The following is an 18,509-nucleotide window of genomic DNA, read 5'->3' on the forward strand; positions in this document are numbered from 1 at the left end:
TCTTTTTTTTTCAAGCAAAATAAAATGGAGAACTTTGGTGTTGAATCCTAATTTTTTTTGGATATAATCTCTTCATTTGAATTTTGAACATCTTGCCATTGTATTGATTTTGCACAAGTAGAAGAGGTGATGTGTCCTTCTGAAAGCGTAAAAATTGATTAAATATGGTATCAATAATAATAACAATGCAAGGAAGAAGAGTGATTATCATTCAATAGCAAGTTGAAATTTTAAGCATGAAATAAGCATTAAAAAGTATATGCAAAAGATGGTTTATGTATTTTAATTTGATTACCAAATAACAGATTGAATCACATATTTTAAAAAAAATAGAATTGCATTGACTTTTTAAAAAGCAAAGTTTTAGGTACCTTGACAGATGTGATCTCATAAATCTCTTCTGCAGAAAGAAATAATATTTTTTCTGCAACATCATCTGAAATTATAGCGTTTGCAATATCGCTATTGTCTTTAACAATGACTTCAGAGTGGCACCTATTAAATTTTGAAACAAAATTAATTTAAATGTAATGATTAATGAGATTAATTATATTTAAATAGTAATAAAAATGAGCAAATTATATTCTTGAAAAGCATTTGGGAGTCAACAATGTGGATCGGTGACAAGTTGTGCAGTAGATTTCCTTCACACATTGTATCTTGGAAATAATGTCTTATAACTTAGGCAATGTAAGACACAAAAGCGTTGGTCCTTAATTTCAAGAGATAGTTCAGCTTCAACATAAAATACTTGTCCCTAAAAATTTAAGAATGACACAATTTTAGTTTTTATTTAGTGTAATATAACTTGAAGAATTGAAAGTACAAAATTATTATCATTACCGGAAGTTGTCCATGGATATTAGCGATATGTATGATTACATCCTCAAAGGGAACTAACAGAATAGAGCCTACTACAGTATTACTCTTCATCTTATAAGCAACAACCTCTAGTTCAATTATTTTCACCCTATATAGTTGTAACCATAAGATGTAGTTTGTACTTAGCAGTTTCGATGCCAATATAAAAATATAAATGCATATTACCATGTCTTCAATGTGGCCGCCTGTGGATATAGAGGATTGATCTCAATTGTTGTATTGAACCTGTTTGACAAACCATTGAATCTATTTGTTGATCCTGCATGCATTAGAATGTTTGTTTTTAATAAAAATCCATCATGTAATAGTATTATTAAAAGAGGCAACATATAATTATTGTAGTTTCACCTATGGTTGCTTTTGAAACTCTTATTGCAAGAATGACTAGGTACATATGAAGTTGATTTAAAAGTTTAGACCCATCATGATCAATGAAACTATCCCAAAGTGCCAATTTTGTTGGCTTCTTTCTGCATATAAAGAAAAGTTATGTTATGTAAAAGCATAATAGTTGTAATTTATTCTCATGCTCATTATTGACTTATTCTTTGGGGTCTTTATCATGGGAAGGTAGAAGTATCTTCATCATGGGAAGGTAGAAGTAAGTCATTTATTTATTTACATAATAGTATCACTTGCTAATTACATAATGTTACACAAGAGTGTGTCATAGTAATACTAAATTTGAATACCTGTTGTATCTATTAAGTTTAGTAATTTTTTGTCTATAATTATTTTTTGTAAGTTAGATCAGAATACACTGGATATGTTGTTGTTGTTGTTGTTGTTAGGTTAGTTAGCTTTTTATCAACTACAATCTATTTTAGAGTCAGACTATTTCCTACCTAAATAAGAAACTTAGTAACGCTAATGATAAGGAGGTTGTGTGGTTTATTTACTTACTGTTCATCCATGATAATGAACTCTTTTTCTGCTTGTTGTCTTTGTAGGATGGCTGTCGTTGATGAAAATGGCAAGTACATCTTGCATTATTAAAAGTAATAAATGTTAAAGTAATTAGATTAGAATTATACTATTATAGTAGTAATTAAATCTCCTTTAATACGTACAAAAATTAAATACACTTTTAAATACCAAACTCATTTCTTTGGGTTGATACTCAAAGGTGTCAAATGTGGTAAGAGTTAACCGTGTTGGCTGCGTTAACGGATTTTCCGGCGGAGTAACCTTTTCAATGGGCTCAACTATGGTGCTTCTATCAATTGTCCAAATGTAATCATTAAGTGCACTCTTATATTCAGAAGCCAGTTCCGTTACTTGCACAACAGACAACAAATATGTGTTGAAAGGTGCCAGCACATCTTCAAAATATGCTATATCAGTACCGAACATAATTGCCTGAACCTGATTTTCCTGTGTGAGAGAGAGAGAAAGATAGAGGTTATAATGACTTATCAAGTTCAGTTCGCAGGTAATTCCATGCTCTTTTAAGGCATGTGTAACTGTTGGAATAACATAAACACTACAAGGAACACACATTACTACATATTAGTGACAACGAGATTAGAAAAGAGGTTAAAGGCAGTTAGAAAATCATGACGGACCTTTCAAGTTTCTAAATAAAACATGATCTCTATTTCTCAACATGAACACACATTACTACATATTAGTGACAACGATATTAGAAAATAGGTTAAAGGCAGTTAGAAAATCATGATGGACCTTTCAAGTTTCTAAATACACCATGATCTCTATTTTTCAACATGAGCTGCAAAATTGCACTCTTTATGATCACTATCATGAACAATGGGTAAAGCTTTTCAGCAGTACAGAATATATTTGTGCTAAAGAACAGACCAGACCAAACCTCATAACAAACATATACTTCCAGTGAAAAAGGGCTAATCATACATGACTCTTGGCAAAAGATGTTTGTAGTTTTAGAGTACTGGAATATTCAATTACGTCCAACCTTCCATTGCATGAAAACTCCCAAAAAGAAACAACACAATTACAAAGAAATTATATCATTAAATAACAACAAAAACAACAACAGTATACCCAGTGTACTTCTACAAAGTAGTGCCTAGAGAGGCTAGTGTGTACGCAAATCATACCCCTACCTCACAAGTTAAGAGGTTATTCCCTAGACCCTCAGCTCAAGAAAAATCAACAAATAGTAATGGAAGTATAAGAATTATCGAGAAAGAGACCAAAAAATGACCAGAAGAGAAACTCTTTCTGGTGGTCCCTACTTTTCGTACCATGGGGCTTGTGTCAGAACTCGTTTAGTTTGTCCTTATCTAGATCCACACGTAGTGACAGTTTTAGTATATCAAGTTGCAGTTTTTTTATCCTCTAAATGAGACCTTTCTGTATTAGAGTAAATTGTTACCAAGGGCCAAGATACTATAATGAGTACAAAGTTAAAAACCAGCACATAGTAGGCTATCTTTTTGGACTGGTAACGAATAAAACATACAAAAGGTATGTTTCTTTCTTGCAAGTAACTTTACTATCATATTACTTTCCATGTATTAAAAAATTCTCTTCCAAGAAGTTATAAGAATCTTTTCTTTCATATCCCTGGTTATTAAAAAATAATTTTGATATTTGATAAACATTAGATAAAACAAGGGGAAAATGAGATGTGGTCCAGTAAGATTAGAATCTTGTTCAATGAATGTATGAAAGTGGATAATGGCATATATATACTTCAAATCAAATACATAGAGAAACAGCAGCTAGCAGTTAGATTCTAATTCATGGAGTAGAAACAAAATCTATAACTATTGGAATAACAGAAACACTCTTATTCTCAATACACAAAATGGATTCCTTATTGACTTCAGTTGACACCTGAATAGAATTAAACATTTGAAGGGAAAAAGAGTAGTTGCTAAGGAGAGGAATCACAATAGGGCAATCTACAGGATATAAAGTATGTCGAAAGTATGTTAGATTTAATTGATTCATTGCAAGTTCAAAACTTCACAGCACTTCACATTTCTTTATTAAAGAAAAAAATAAAACGTAGAGATAGGCCTTGATATTTTAAAAGCTTGAATTCCCTAATAAGGATAAAGCCATATGATTTTCATTTTGTTCAGATATTGCCTATGCTAAAAATCTTGTAGATACTCGATTATCAAGGATAAGAAAAAGGTTTTCGTATCCTCCTGTGTTAATATAGAATAAAATGCCAACAGCTAGAACAACCAGATATATCTACCTGCACCATATTATACATTTCTTCTAAGTTGTTAACAACTCGTAAATATCAGTGATGTCCTAACTCAAGAAATGGCAATGCTCTCTGCTGTAAATCAGAAAACTTTCAAAAAGGTAACAGAGTACCCCTAAACGTTATTTTGAAGATTCCAGGGGAGTATTTGAAGCAAGTAGAGATGACATATCTAACTGTTAGCAGTTTCCAACAACAAAAGAAATATTGTCTACTCTTCTACAATATATGAAAATTTAAAATCAAAACAGGTTATCGTCTAGGATAAAAAGGAACTAAAACCCATAGTTTACATATACCTCTTCATCTTGAAGTATCAAGAGTTGATACTTTTTATTTCCATCTCTGTTGTCCCTTGATCGACATTTGTCAACCACTTTGAACCTTACATATTCAATCTTGCATTGTATGTGTGATCATATTGATTGAAAACCTTTCGGCCATGGTCAAGCAATCTACGATTATAGTATGTTAAATAAATATCTAAATTATGTGTTATAACAATAACATTTAATATAATATAAAATATTAACGACGATAATGCAAAGTAAAAGAACAAACAAATTATATATTAATTAGATTTACCTTTGAAAATAATAGTGTAAGTTTAAGTGAAAGCCTTTTCAATAATTTCATCATAGACAACATTATATATGGAGTGATCATCATTGTCGCCAACGGTAGATGGTCTAATTAAAACTTTAACATTGTTGGAACTTTTGGCTTTTGACAAAGCAACATATAATTGACCATGAGAGAAGACAGGCTCATGCAAATATATACCAACAAAATCTAAAGTTTGTCCTTGTGCTTTATTTATTGTCATGGAAAAACATAATTGTACTGGAAATTTAGTAATTTTAAAAGAAAATGATAGTTTTTCATCTTCTGATGTCATAAGCGGTATTCACAGAATGAATACATGTGTATCTTTAAAATCACCGCTAGCTATTGTTGCACTAATGACATGGGTTTTAAAATCATTGCATATTATCATGTCCCATTACATAAACCCTCGGAAGGATTCAAATTTCTTAATAGTATAATTGAATAATTTTTCTTCAAAATTAATTTGTATGGAGGAAAACCAGTAGGATTTAAAGTGTGTAACAAATCTTCATACTCACTTTGATCTTTCGGATCATTAGTTTCACATCTATAGCAATGTAAATTTTTTCAGCGTTTGAAAATTGACAGATCAAAATATTATTTATTTCATGAATTAAATCATTTTTTGTGGTTAAAATAACCCTTGAAGTAACAAAGAAAGAATTTGAATGACTTGTGTATAATTCAGGATAAGTAACTCTAAAGAGCTGATTTAAGAATTTTTTTTCAGAAGTAAATGGAATAATGAGAGGGGAAGGAATTTTAATTTTTCCATGATCATTTTTCTTTTCTTTTCCATCACCAATTCTCATTAAATATTCACAAAAAGCATAATCCTTTTTGGCACGCATGTTCTCCGTAAGTTGTAATTTTTCAAGCTGATTCCAAATTTCAGAGCACAATAAACTTTCGTGAGTTAAATCTTTCTTTTTTACACTGCGAACAACCGGAAGAGTTTGTCTAAAATCACCACTTAAAACAACTACTTTGCCACAAAAAAGTGTATTTATCTACATTAGATCTCTTAAAAGCAAATCAAATGCTTCAACCATTTTTTTTTGCCATTGAAATTTCATCCCACACAATTAGTTTTGCATCTCGTATTAGTGATGCTAGCGAACTTTGTTTACTAACATTACAAATAAAATTTTCATCAATATTAATTAGAATTTTAAATCACGAATGAGTAGTTCGACCTCCGGGAAGAAGTGAAGCTGCAACCCCAGAGCTTGCCGTTGCTAAAGCTATTAATCCTTTGTGCCTCACCGCAGCTAATAAAGTGCGATAAAGAAAGCTTTTGCCAGTTCCACCAGGACCATCAATAAAGAATGCCCCTGATTTATTTGAGTATACTCTATCAAGAATTATGTCGTATGCCTTATTTTGGTCTATATTTAATTTATTTTGCAATAACAAATCTTGTTCACTAACAATGATATTTCTTTCAAAATGAACATCTTTAGTTTCTCTTGCCGTTGAAGATGCTTTAACGTACTCTGAAATTAGTTCAAACTCATTAACATCTCAGCCCATTGAGTGAAGAATTCCATGAATATGATTTCAAACTTTATAGCGGATTTCCCTTGTATTCATGTTTGATAATTTTTTGAAATCCTCGGATATTTGGTCTTAAAATCTTTTTCATAATTCTCTGGGATTAGTTGGATTAAAATAGATAAACAACATAGAAAATAATTGCCTTAAAATGGATGGCAACTGATAACTTGCAGCTTCAAACATGCACTCAATCAAATTATTATCACAAAGTAATAGTTCTCTTTTTTCTGCTGCTTCTCTAAGGGTATTGTAACATACTCCATTTACAGTTCGTAAATCTTCATATGATTTTGGTCCTCTTACATTCATTAAAAGTAATCTAAGATAGTATCTTTCTCCTTCGGTTGGATGACATGTCACGACACGATCAATAACATGACCACATTTACGATGTGTCCACATTTTATCTGATATGGACCAAACAAAATGTTCTAAAAATTTACGATATAGAAAATTTAAGTCCCAAGCATATTTGTTTAATCTATTCATTAAAAAGAACTCAGTTAACATTGTCTTTTTAATCATGAGATTATCGATAATTTTTATAACACTATATGTACTTTTGAAAAAAACAAATTATTTCCCTTCAAGATGTAGTTGAAGATAACACACAATTGAATTCATTGCACTAATGGGAAAAGCAAATATTCCCCATGCGGCCTCAGGCGATGATACCCACCCAGCAGATTGATAGTCTTTTATTTCATCTATGTTTGTATCATTAGAATGTATATGAAATGCTATTTTATCATGTCCCTTATAAATATACTTTACAACTTTAATGTCTGAACAAGTCTCTATATTCATATGATAATTGAACTTACAGAGTAAAAATGGATTATAAGGAACAACCCATGTATTATCAAGAAAGTGTCCTCTAATTTTCACATTTTTTCCATCATTTCTTCTTTTATAAATTGGGTATGAATTTTTTCTTTTGTTGTTTGTTCTGCAAACTCTTTGAGATATTTATGTTTACAATAACCTTTTTTCTTCATACATGAATTTGTTGGATTCAAACTACCGCAAGGACCATGCATCATGTATTGTGAGACAAGTGTGTATAGATAGGGATTTGTTTCCTCACCAGGTAACTCAGCACACACAAATTAATCATATGCTTCGGGATTTAATAATTTATAATTCTCATCAAGTATAAAAGGAAATGAGCATGTGGAAGTCCTCTTTTTTGAACTCTACTGTATACATAAATGTTGCCGCTTTTCCAAATACTTGTTTTTTCAGTATATCATTTTTCAATTCTTCTAACTTTGCTCTAAACACTCAACTAACCAAATCAGGTATATTTAGTGATTCATCACTTGGCAGAAGTTTTTCTTCTATTTCAGGCCAAGAAGGATTGCATGTCATAATCAAAAATATATCAGGCTTTCAAAAATATTGTACTAATGTGATAGCATCCATATATCGCCTGCGCATGTCCGTTGGGCCTCCTATGAAGCTAAGAGGTGGTATGTGTTTTTTTCCTATCTTTGAAGCTTCTCTGTCGCCACGTCGTAAAATATCAAAGATTCCTTATAATACATCTACTCTGAATAAGTCTTGATTAAAATAAGCAAAGTCTAATATTTGAATTTCAAGTTTGATCCATTGATCTACAACGTATTTGTTGAAATAATCTTCCTGAGTGTAAGATAATATTTACATCATCTCTTATTTGTAGTTTGTAACAATAATACTCATGACAAGAAATAGTGTCTCTTTTTCTTTTTTTCTTTTGCATAACTTCAGCTTCCATATCAAGAAGTCCATCAATTGAAGACATATTCATTACACTTGGTAATTGTTCTTGCTCGAAATATTTTTGCGTAGATGCGCTAAGAGAATGTTTAGTTTTTTTAATACCACAATGCCAACCATTTTGAGCATATGGAAATAATAAAAGATATTGTAATGGATCATAACAGCCATAATAATAATTTACTAATTGACTTCTAGCATTTTTTGTATATATTGGAATATATGGTGTAGAAATAGTATTATTAATATCTTGTTCTACCCATATGCCTGCAACTTCTGATACAGTTGGTAAGTTATATATTCGTTGATCTAAACTAGAATCACATTTAAGGGTTATATAAAAATCAGATAGTTGTGGAACATCTATTAAAGATATCAAAAACATAAAATATGGATTTTTTATATGTCCATTAAATTTATAACGATACACTCATTTAGTTTATTTGAATATGCCATTCAATTTCTGACCTCATTTTCACAATCAAAGAAATATAATTGAAGATTTTTTCCTTTTTTGGTTTCTAGGAATTAGGTCATCATTTATGAAATGATACATCTGTCCTTGAACTCTAAAAGTATAAATACCATAATTTCATTTTTCTAATTCTTTATCATAAGATACACTAAGAGAGGTGAATGCAAATATATTATTGTATGTTCTAATATAAGTTCGAAATTGTTTTGACTCTTCTGTATTTTCTAGATATAGTTTTTTCAATGGTACTATAATTTCATGTGAAGTTAATCGAATAAAACCATTGCTACAACAAAATGCAGGTGTCTCAAATTCAAACTTTTTGGCTTTACAAAATTCACAACTTGGAACATCATTTAGCTTAATGTATCTCATTTCTAATGGCTTAGTAGGTGAGTTACTACATTGCATGAAACCATACCCTGTATATGAGAAATTTCAAGTGAAGACTTAGTATTTTTAGTATATAGCATTAATATTATTCTTGAATTAATAAATAATTTTTTAGTAATAATTACTTCAGACATTATTTATCTTTACCTACTTTTGATAAGGGCGTTAACTCTCTTATAAGAGATTTTTGTTCACCAAAAAAATTCAAATTGCTAGAAGATGCAGTAGTCGAATCATTGTTCATTGAACTTTCAGACAATCATGCTCTCTTTAATTCTGATCTTCTTGCTCGTTGATATGCCAATAGGGCCACTTTTTTCTCAGGTGGCATTGTTCTATATAATTCACATCTTCTAGCATTTTTGTCGGCATGTATTTTTTCAAAATTATGACCATTATTAGATTCTCTACTACTTTGCATTTTTGCGATCCAAATTTTTTTGTATGAAGTCTTGGGAAAAGCAATAATAGAAAATTTTTATTAAACACTCCATATAAAGTAATTATAATATTTATGCTAGTCAAATAGTTTATTTATTTTAAAATATAACAAGCATTTATTAACGGAAGGATAAAATAACTCCAAAAAGTTAAAATGTGTCATGTTTACAATTAAAGAAAAAAGTCAATAAGTTGTACTTACCACACAATTTAATGTAGGCACAAACGTTCGGTTAGATATGACCAAAGAGAGAAATCTGTAAAATGAGCAGTTCAACATATTTAGATTAAATAATTAAATAAGATCAAAATTCCCAATCCATCACCACAATAAACACCATATAAGCATGTTAATCTATCGTTGGCCTAAGATATCTACTTCAAGATTGCTACGGAGTTTCCACTAAGAATGGCCAACCATTTGATATCAGAAAGGTGCAGGACCCTCTTTATTATATACCTGTTGCTCCCTATTATTGATAAGTTATGTAAAGCGAGCGTCGAGATGGATGCAATTAGGAAAATGACTCAAATTGTCATTACCAGTAAAGTCTTTCATTTAAAAAAATAGAGTAAACAGGCTTTTGCTCTCTATTGAGTATAGATTTGAAGACTTGATAAAAGAGTTTTGCAATATGGACAAGGTTTATGAAGCAATTCTATCCCAACAGAGATGGATAACTCATGCTTTATAATAATAAAGACACACAACTACCTAAATTAATATAACGAAAGAGAATAAATAGGATTCTCTTAGCTCCTTCGAATGGATTCATAATGGAAACCCAGACCAATACCTTACTAGTATGACACTGTATTTTTTATTTTTCTTTTATTGCAGGGAAACCTCAGCCACTACCCTTGGGTTGCGCATGGGGTAAAACTCGTTCCTGTGCAATAGCTGATAAACCACACTTATTCAAAACAAATTAACTTTAGATTTACTATTTTACCATTAATTTGATAATTTATAGCCATACAAATGCCTATGGCTTGATTTAGCTCACAAGTTTGGATTTGTTCAGCTCCAAGCAAACAAACTAGATGGTCATCACATTATTTACTTTTGGCTCTGCAAGGTGTTGTGTACCTCTTCTATACCATCAACAGTCGTCTATTGGACCAGATACAACATTCAAATCAAGTTATAGCAGAAACTAAATCATAGTATAATCCAACATTTCATCAAAATGAAAGATCCGAACATCCTAAATACTTAAGAAGGATTCTAATGGAAACTATGACCAACAAATCATCCAAAATACACACAAAAATCACAACAGTAAGCCTTTTTTAATAGGTAGAATAAGCCAACATATCAACAACACAGAAGATCCCAACATCCCAAAATCTTAAGAAGGATTCTAATGGAAACCATGACCGACAAATCAGCCAAAATACACACAAAAATCACAACAGTAAGCCTTTTTTAATCAGTAGAATAAGCCACTTTCCCAAAAAAGTTGAAAACAGATTAGGAAGAAAATTACCTATGCGGCTTGTTGAGGATGATTGATTGAACAAATAGTCGATTATATGTAGAAGGGAGCTCTTATTTATACAGAAATTCTACTGTAGCAATGTATGTTATTTTTTATCTCAATTTATATGAAACAAATATAATTTAGATAATTATTTATTAAAGTAATTTTAATTTTTAATTATTGTGATTTATAATAGTTTTTCTTTTATTCCAAATTAAGTGACACTGATATAATTTCGAAAGTCAACCTATGTGGAACTAATATAATTTCGATAGTCAATCAACTGTTTTATTATGATTTATAATACTTTTTCTTCTATTTCAATTTAAGTGGCATTGATATAATTTCGAAAGTCAACCTATATGGCACTCTATAATTTCGATAGTTAATCAAATATTTTATTGTGATTTATAATATTTTTCTTCTATTCTAATTTAAGTGACACTAATATAATTTGGAAAGTCAACACATATCATTTTGTGTCCATTTATGAAATATTATTATTTTTCTAATGCGATCATAATAGTTAATTAGGGGTCATATAATAAAATCACGATTGAAGAAGCGAAGAAGACATGTCTTAACTAACTTATAACAACTAATTAGAAGTGATATAATAAAATTATTATACAAAATACTTGTGGGAAAAAATATAAATGAGCCTCATATGAGACATCAAGTTAATTTAAAAAATTAACTATTAATTTATTATTTTATGTCTATTTTATATTTTTTATTAAATATTATAAATTTTTAATACTTAAATAACCTGTAGTAATTAATTAGGATTGATATGATAAAATTACAATTGAAGTAGCGAAAACAACATTATAACAACTAATTAGAAGTGATATAATAAAATTACTATAAAAAATACTTGTAAAAAAAGTATAAATGGGTCTCATATAAGAGATCAACTTAATTTAAAAAATCAAATATTACTTTATTATTTTATGTCTATTCTATATTTTTTATTAAATATTATAAATTTTAACACTTAAATAACCTATATTAATTAATTAGGGGCAATATAATAAAATTATGATTGAAGCAGGTGAAGCAGACAGCACAAGCAAGCACGTCGAAGACTTGCCTGCTTATCCCCACTTATTATAGATAGTAATATATGTGTGTGTATACTAGTTTCACGAGATCCGTGCTAAGCTCGGGCCCAAACACAAAATATAAAATAACTAATTTTATTTTAAAAGATAATTTGTTATATATTTTTTTACTTTATAAATAATATAATATAATATAATTATATGTCAATCATTTCTTGTTAATAAGTTTTTCTAATTATTAAAGTTTTTAAATGCATAATTAGATAATTTTTAAGGAAAAAATATTTGTCAGTAATAAAGTATTACCAGAGAATTAAAATATATCAAAGGGTCATAAGCAATTAAATATTTTATAAATAACATGCTTTAAAATAATTAAATAATTATAATTTGATGATTAAATTAAAAAAATATTAATATATTTATGATTTTGTAAGTATCTAATTGTTTACTTACATACAGAAATAATTTCTTTTGATATTTATTGAATTTTATTTTGTTCTTTATTTCATGTAGTAAGTGTATTTGCATAATTCATTTTTTTCATCTTATAAGATCATCTAATACAACAAAATATTTCAATGACCTCAAATATATTCTATATTATAACCTTAATTTAGAACTTTTACACAAATTAACTTTACAATAATTCATAAGGATACTGAATAATAATTAAACTACATTAATAGATCACTCCATTCAGTTCATTTACTTGTTGTGTTTATGTTTTACACATTCACTAAAAGAATACTTTATCCATCTCCTTTTAATTATTGTTGTATTGTTTTCACGCTTGCTAAGAAAAATAATATGTACAAGGTATTATTGATTAAGTTACCCTATTTATCATATGTCTATTGAGAATTGTACGATATTAATAAGAACTGTAAGAGTGTAGTTGAAAATCAATGTAAACTTTAGTTTTATACTAAAAATTTTTTGGATTGATTTTTTTTTTAGCTAAAGTGATTGTTAATTAAAAATAAATAAAATTTTAACTAAAAATAATTTAATAAGTGACAAGAAGATATCAATAATAAAAGTTCAAATGGGAATGGTCTTAACAAAAATAATAAGGGCATAAATAAAAATATATTAGAAAAAGTCACCACTAATTGTCGTGTGTCATAATCTTACTGAATAAAAAAAAGTGAAATACCTAAAATACCATTGTGAGAACTATCAAGATTTATTACTCCTCCATCCAATTTAAGTGTTTTATTTCTTTGTTAGTCTATCCCAAAAAAGAGAATCTTTGTCTATATTTAGTAATTTTTTCCATTTCAACATTTGGCTATTAATACTTTATATAGTTACTTAATAATAAGAATGATATAATAAAAATTTATAAATATTTTATAATTTGCTAAAGTAATAAGTAAAAAGTAACTAATTTCAATACAAGAAATAAGTAAAACAAGAATAAGTAGAGGTTTTTAAAAATATTACTACTATGTATTATTTAATTACAATGGTTCAAATAAAAATATCATAAATTAATAAATGAGGATAAATGTAATAATATATATGAAAAAAGTAATAGACATGTGTGACAATCTAATTACACTAAAATTTTTTTGGATATAATAAATTTATTATTTTAAAAAATGCATTGAGTAATGAGTAATATTTAATAACAAGAATAAAATGAATCAAAATAATAAACTATTCATTAATTTTTAAATGGAAATAAATATTATGAGACATGTATTTTTAATATAATGATACTACTATTATTACGATGTCAAATACAATAATTATAGATGCCCACTTGGATGAATTTAATGAAAGGCATGAGGGTAAAAGTGAAGCCAATGAAGTAGCCACGTGTAGCAATATGATTCGTTAAAGGAACAAAGATCTTGATTGTGAGGACTACCAAAAAATTTATCCTCAGTTAAATATAGTATAAGAAAAATTACAGAAAATAGCATACTTGAAACTATAATTACAATAAATAAAAACACTTTTGTAAAATTATAGTTTATAACAAGAGTAGCATTATTGTACTCATTAACTAGACAAGTGCATGTTTTACTCTCACTACTTTACGTTATCATATTTTCACTCCACTATTTCACCTCCCCAAAATATAGCCATATCTTTTACCCTTTTTTTTCATCTTATTTTTTTATTTTATTTTTATTTTTATATTTTCACTTTATTTTCTCTCCTCTATTTCTCTTCTTTTTAATTTTTTTCATTCTTTTATGTTTTATTTTTTGTTTTCTTTTTTTTATTTTTACATTTGAAGATAATTATCTCCATGATCTTCAAGATTGCAAAATAAAACATCATACTGTCTTTTACTCTCTTATATCTCTACTTTTTTTTTCTTATTAGTTTTTTTCATCTTATTTTTTATCATTTTATTTTTTATTTTGATTTCTTTTTCTTTTTCATTTTTTCTTTCCACTTTATTTTCTCTCTTCTATTCCTTTTTTTTTTTTTTTTTTTTTGTTTTTTTTTTTTCCCTTTCTCATGTCTTTCTTTTCTTTTTTTATTTTCGTTTTCTTCATCTTTTTTCTATTTTATTTTGTTTCTTTTTTCTTTTATTTTTACACTTTTATTTCTCTTTCTTCCTTTTTTTTCCTTTTCACTTATCTTTTTTTCGTTTTTTTTATGTTTTTGTTTTTTTTAATTTTTTTACTCTTCTATCTTTAACTTTTATTTTTGAAAAGACAAATATGTATATCGCATACACATGTTCAAAAAACATACAAAATACATAGCCATACAGATCTGGATATGTATTTACAGTACAAAACATACATATGTATTTACGAAATACATATCATATTCATATTAAATAGTAACAAACATAACTATACTATATATCTTCATACGTATTTGCAAATACAAAGGTGACTCATATAAAATAAGAATATACATATGGATCAGGCATGTATTCTGTAAAATACATATGCAGAGCTATATTTATTTTATACGGTGTTGGATTTGTCTTTGAACTTTACATACTATGTCATTTTAGAGGATAACATATGTACTTATTTATTTTCTTTTACTGTTTTAAGATATGCATATGTATTTTTTTATTACCTATATGTATATGTATATAATTGTCATTTTTGTTAAAGAGATTTTGTGTCCTATATGTTTATATTTACATGTGAGTCAGATATGTATTTCTGTAAACAGGTATGCAGATATATATGTTTGTTTTTTACCGTAAATACATATGCAGATCTGTATGTCTATTTATTTTGTATATTTTTTGAATATATATATGATATAGATATTTGTCTTTTAAAAATAAAAGATAGATATAGAAGAGTAAAAAAAAATAATAATTAAAAAGAAAAATAAAATTCAAAAAAAAAGAAGTGAAAAGGGAAAAAAGAAAAAAAAATAGAAACTAGAAATAGAAGTGTAAAAATAAAAGTGAAAAAAATATAAGAAAAGGAAAAAAACGAAAAAAGAAAAAATAAATTAAAAAAAAGGAAAAAAGAGAAGTAGAAGAGAGAAAATAAAGTAGAAAGAAAAAAAATGAAAAAGAAAAAGAAATTAAAATTAAAAAAAAAATATTTGAAAAATAAAAAAACTAACAAGAAAAAATAGTTAGAGATATAAGAGAATGATATTTTAAAATTTTAAAGATCATGGAAATAATAATCTTCACATTTGAGTTTGATTTGGAAAAAGAATCTACTAATTTTAATAAGAGTAATTTATGGGAATTTAATTAGATGGATAACTATTCCTTATTTAACTCAACTAATTTGAGTAAAACAAGGTCAGTAAATCATGTTGTATATGTATTTGCATATCAACAGTTTATTTAAATACAAAATATAATTTGCTATTTTTCGTAATTATAAAATTATTGCTATAAAAGTTACAATTAAGGCTCTATAGTTACCATTTCTGAAATTTTCCCAGTATACTAGTTCCACCCAGGCCCGTGCTAAGCCCAGGCCTAAATTCAGAATAGAAAAATAAAATATTACAATTTATATCATATTTTTATCTTATAGTTAATCTTATTTAATGAAATATTAAACATGAATTTTTGATAAGTATTCATAACTATTTAAGTTCATAATCATATAATTGGATAATTTAAATTAGAATATTATTTTTGAGAAATAAATATATTGTCAGAGAATTAGACATATAAATAATTCTTGAAGATAAATAATTTTTGAAGATAAGTATATAAATAATTATGATTCGAAAAAAATAATAAATAAAAAAATATGGCACTTTTATGAATTTGTTAGTATAGATAAAATAAATTTATTTTGATGAAAAATCTTTTTTTTCTTCTTGTAGAATTATTTAATACAACAAATATTTCTATGACTTCTAGTTTATATTAAAATAATTACAATATTAGTTTAGAGCCTTACCACAAATTAACTTAACAATGATGAACAAGGACATTAAATAGTAATTGAATTACAATAATACATTACTCATTTACTTGTCATATTTATTTTCTTACACGCCCTTTAAAGAATAGGTTTTTCGTCCCATTTTAATTATTAATTTACTTTTTAGTGTCCACTAAGAAAAATAATAAATATAAGATATTATTTATTAAGTTGCCCTATTTAGTACTTATATTTTTCTAAAATAAATTAAATAATTTTCTTAAAAGATTTCAACGGTGTAGTAAAAAATTATTGCCAACTTTAATTTCGTATTAAAAGTTATTTTGGCATAATTTTCTTCAAGTTAAAGTAATTATTTTTAATAAATAAAAGAAATAATTAAAAGGCAATCCAATAAATAACAAAAAGAAATCAATTACAAAAGATCAAGTGGAGATGGTCTTAACAGAAAAAGGAGAGGGTAAAAATGAAAATATAAAAAAAAATGTAACCATCAATACACTACAAATTTGACATGTGTAGCAACTTTGTTTTATAAAAAAAAGTAAAATGTCTAAAACGTCCTTGTGAGGATTACAAAAATTATGATTCTACCTTATATATATATATATATATATATATATATATATATATATATATATATATCATGATACAAATATAATTTGGGTATCAAATCTTATACTATTTTAAAAATATTTTAAATTACTAATTATTGTTATTTATAGTCTCTTTGTTTAAAAAAGAATGACTTACTTTTTTTTTTAGTTTGTTTCTAAAAGAATCACCCCTTTCCTTTTTTTGGTAATTTTTTAATTTCAATTTCCCACAAAATACATGTTTAGAACCACAAGATTAAAAGACATTTTGGTATATTTGACACAACTTTAATTTAAGGTCACAAGATTTGAAAGATTTCTTTATTTTAATTAAATTTTGTATCAAGTCAAAGTAGGTCGTTCTTTTAAAAAAGAATGGAGCAATATTTTTTAACGTAAAAAATTAAGTAATTTATGTTGCTCCATCTATCTCTATTTAGATGGTACAAATAAAATTTAGAAAGTATATTAAATTTTTATATATTTTTTTAGATCGTTTAAATTATTAATTATTGTGATGTGCATATATTAGTTGTTTATTCCTTTTCTGTCATTTTATTTTGACTTTTAATTTTTCATAACTATTTGTATGTCCTCCTATTTAAGTTAAATTTTCACAAAAAAAAAATCTAAACGTAGATCCTTAAATCGTTAAATATAACATTAATTTAGTTTCAACTTGTATTTAAAAATATGTCTAATTTTAACTTTTATAAAGCGTGTTTAGATTAAATTTAAATACTATACAATTTTTAAAAGTAGTTTCATATTTCTCTCTGTCTTGAGTCGGGGGTCTATCGAAAACAACCTCTCTACTTTTTTAGAGGTAGTGGTATGGACTACATACACTCTATTCTATCCAGACCGCACGATTTGAAAATATACTGAATTTGTTGTTGTTGTAGTTCCATATTTCTCTCTGTCCAAAAATGCCAACACGGCAACACATTAAGGAAAAAATCCTTATTGATTTTTACTTTTTTTCACGAGGTTTCGGTCGTAGTTGCTATTTATTTTTGTTCTGTCATTTTATTTTATACTTTTAATTTTTACTATTGCATGTCCTCTTATGTAAGTTAAATAGTCACGAAAAAGAATTTAAATTTTATATATTAAGTGTAAAAAATATTATTTATTATTAGATAAATTTAATTTGCTATTGCAGGTTATTCAATTTTTATGTAAAAACTTTAGTAATTATTAATAACAAATTAAATTTATCTGATAGTGTAAAATTTTGTTTGTCGATTAAACACCACAAAAAATCTAAAAGAAGATCTTAAATCCTTAAAATATATATGTGGGTCCCATGAGAAATGATTTGTCTCATGAACGGCTTCAATTTCATCCACGTAGCACAATCATGCTGGGATAAGCATAGGGATAATTTGGTGAAGGTTGCACAAATAATTATGGTGTAGCTATAATAAAATTTCTTCTACGGGTCAATCGCTGTTCTTCAATTTTAACACATTCACCCAAATGCCCTACTGGCCCATATAGGCCCATACAGCAAAAGGTGGGATACACACGATAATTAAGTGAGTCTTTTTGAGTTTTTCATGCAACTCATACAAACACAAGTAGCATCGAAAAATATATAAAATGATAAAATTAACCTCACTAAAATTGTAATTACATCCGAGTCCGACACATATGTTGATCGGATACCTGCTCTAGAAGGTTA

The 18,509-nt window shown here is 27.2% G+C and overlaps 2 long non-coding RNA genes across 2 annotated transcripts; both read right to left on the reverse strand.

Annotated features, from left to right (window-relative positions):
- Positions 1 to 1,051: 1,051 nt before the first annotated feature.
- LOC124885509 lies at positions 1,052 to 1,860 on the reverse strand. The gene is made up of 3 exons (XR_007042622.1): positions 1,786 to 1,860; positions 1,231 to 1,352; positions 1,052 to 1,141 (listed from the first exon to the last, which is right to left on the reverse strand). It is a non-coding gene; the product is annotated as an uncharacterized LOC124885509 (long non-coding RNA).
- A 98-nt stretch (positions 1,861 to 1,958) lies between these two features.
- LOC124885510 lies at positions 1,959 to 9,582 on the reverse strand. Its single transcript, XR_007042623.1, has 3 exons — positions 9,526 to 9,582; positions 4,387 to 4,542; positions 1,959 to 2,256 (listed from the first exon to the last, which is right to left on the reverse strand). It is a non-coding gene; the product is annotated as an uncharacterized LOC124885510 (long non-coding RNA).
- Positions 9,583 to 18,509: the final 8,927 nt, after the last annotated feature.

The sequence above is a fragment of the Capsicum annuum genome, chromosome 7 (genome assembly GCF_002878395.1).
Source record: "Capsicum annuum cultivar UCD-10X-F1 chromosome 7, UCD10Xv1.1, whole genome shotgun sequence".
NCBI classification, from domain to species: Eukaryota; Viridiplantae; Streptophyta; class Magnoliopsida; order Solanales; family Solanaceae; genus Capsicum; species Capsicum annuum.